The following is a 2,772-nucleotide window of genomic DNA, read 5'->3' on the forward strand; positions in this document are numbered from 1 at the left end:
GGATGCGAAAACTCTCCATGCACTGTCCTACCCTGTGCGACAATCCGAACGGCTGTGGCTCGTGGGTTCTACGGGAGATACTCTTCTTCAGCTCCCCCCTAAAGAGAGCGTTCGGTGTTTGCATTGTGTGGACAAAAAGCCCAGGGCGTTTCATCTCTCTCTTCAGATGCGAAATTCTGGGAGGGCTTGTCGAAGTATGGCCGTTTGTACGGGGTGCACCAAAAAGCGTGTAGGGGGCATATGCCTGGGAAATGGATGTCTCTGAGTGTCCTTACTCGGTCACGTGCGCGGTGTACATCTTTGCATTACAACCCTGCTGCGAGCATTTGTGATTTGAGCATTTTGGGGGAATGGGTTTCGTACGAGATGTTCTTCTCAGGCTCCTGCGAACCAGAGCGCTCATCTTTACAATGCTCCGACAAGTGCAGGCCCAACGTGTCTGTCTAGGGGAAGAAATCGCATGAATGCTTTTTGTCGAGATGTGGGTGCTCGCGGGTGGTTCCCTCACGGTGCCAGTTCTTCAGTATGTGCATGTGCATGAGATTGAAGCTTGTCCGACAATGCTAGTGTGAGTGTTCAGCCGTAGGAACTTTTCTGTACCTGTGCTGGCAGATCACGTGTCACGGGGAACGGTTAGCGAGGCTATGCTGGGAAAGGAGATATTTGCCAGAGGTTAGACATGTCCGTGTATGTGGGCGGGCTCTCATCACCTATAAATGTGCGGAGGGGGTGTTGTTATACACGATGCCCTGGAGCGGCCTTATAATTGAGGTGGTCGCGTGCACAGTGATGCCCCCGCCAATCGCATAACCAGCCATGTTTTTGACTCGCACGGCCCTTCACCCTTCAACACGGTGGTCTCTGTTGGCACTTCGGCAACTAGCTCTTTGTCAAGAAGGATTTTTTCTGTGCGGGTGCACCTCAACAGGCATGTAGGAGGCATATGCCTGGGAAATGGATGTCTCTGAGTGGCCTTACAATTGAGGTGGCTACGTGCGTGGTGCGTCTCGTATAGACTCGAGGCTTCTTTCCGAGTAGTGGCGACAGCGAGTTCGAGGGTAAAGGGTTCCGTACGGGATGTTCTTCCCAGGTGCCTGTGAACCCAGGCTCCCTGTTCGGCCCTCTCCGGTCGACGATGGGACACTTTCCTCTTGTGCAAAATCTTTGAGCGTTGCGAGTCCTGCATGTGCTGTGAACGTCATTCTTGTTGCTTGTGCGGCGGATTATATTTGGATGCATGACGGAGCGAATGCAAATTTCAGTTTCCCATTGCGGCAGGCATCCCTTGGCTGTAGCAGGTCTTGGGGGTCCCCTCATTGTTAGTAGCTACCTGGTCGATCCTGCCAGTAGCCATATGCTTGTCTCAAAGATTAAGCCATGCATGTCTAAGTATGAACTATTTCAGACTGTGAAACTGCGGATGGCTCATTAAATCAGTTATAGTTTCTTTGATGGTACTTTGCTACTCGGATAATCGTAGTAATTCTAGAGCTAATACGTGCACCAAATCCTGACTCTCGAAAGGGATGCATTTATTAGATAAAAGGCCAGCACCGGCTCGCCCGCTATTCTGGTGATTCATGATAACTCGACGGATCGCATGGCCTTTGTGCTAGCGACGCTTCATTCAAATTTCTACCCTATCAACTTTCGATGGTAGGATAGAGGCCTACCATGGTGGTGACGGGTGACAGAGAATTAGGGTTCAATTCTGGAGAGGGAGCCTGAGAAACGGCTACCACATCCAAGGAAGGCAGCAGGCGTGCAAATTACCCAATCCTGACACGGGGAGGTAGTGACAATAAATAACAATACTGGGCTCATCGAGTCTGGTAATTGGAATGAGTACAATCTAAATCCCTTAATGAGGATCCATTGGAGGGCAAGTCTGGTGCCAGCAGCCATGGTAATTCTAGCTCCAATAGCATATATTTAAGTTGTTGCAGTTAAAAAGCTCGTAGTTGGACCTTGGGTCGTCACGGTCGGTCTGCCTTCTGGGTGTGCACTGGCCCTCATGTCCCTTCTGCCGGCAGCGTGTTCCTGGCCTTAATTGGCTGGGTTGCAGTTCCGGCACCATTACTTTGAAAAAATTAGAGTGCTCAAAGCAAGCCTACGCTCTGAATACATTAGCATGGAATAACACGATAGGAGTCTGGTCCTGTTCCGTTGGCCTTCGAGACCGGAGTAATGATTAATAGGGACTATCGGGGGCATTCGTATTTCATTGTCAGAGGTGAAATTCTTGGATTTATGGAAGACAAACCACTGCAAAAGCATTTGCCAAGGATGTTTTCATTAATCAAGAATGAAAGTTGGGGGCTCGAGGACGATCAGATACCGTCCTAGTCTCAACCATAAACGATGTCGACCAGGGATCGACGGATGTTGCTCTAAGGACTCTACCAGCACCTTCTGAGAAATCAGAGTGTTTAGGTTCTGGGTGGAGTATGGTCGCAAGGCTGAAACTTAAAGGAATTGACGGAAGGGCACCACCAGGAGTGGAGCCTGCGGCTTAATTTGACTCAACACGGGGAAACTTACCAGGTCCAGACATAGTAAGGATTGACAAATTGAGAGCTCTTTCTTGATTCTATGGGTGGTGGTGCATGGCCGTTCTTAGTTGGTGGAGCAATTTGTCTAGTTAATTCCGTTAACGAACGATACCTCAGCCTGCTAACTAGGTACGCGGAGGTTCCCCTTCGCGGCCAACTTCTTAGAGGGACTATGGCCTCCTAGGCCATGGAAGTTTGAGGCAATGGCCGTCCATGTCCG

At 50.0% G+C, this 2,772-nt stretch overlaps 1 pseudogene; it reads left to right on the plus strand.

Moving 5' to 3' along the window:
• Positions 1 to 1,330: 1,330 nt before the first annotated feature.
• Positions 1,331 to 2,439, plus strand: LOC149579065 (18S ribosomal RNA; annotated as a pseudogene).
• The last annotated feature ends 333 nt before the right edge of the window (positions 2,440 to 2,772 follow it).

Source organism: Cupressus sempervirens, chromosome 1, assembly GCF_028749045.1.
Source record: "Cupressus sempervirens isolate cs-2001-9-10 chromosome 1, ASM2874904v1, whole genome shotgun sequence".
In the NCBI taxonomy this organism is placed as follows: Eukaryota; Viridiplantae; Streptophyta; class Pinopsida; order Cupressales; family Cupressaceae; genus Cupressus; species Cupressus sempervirens.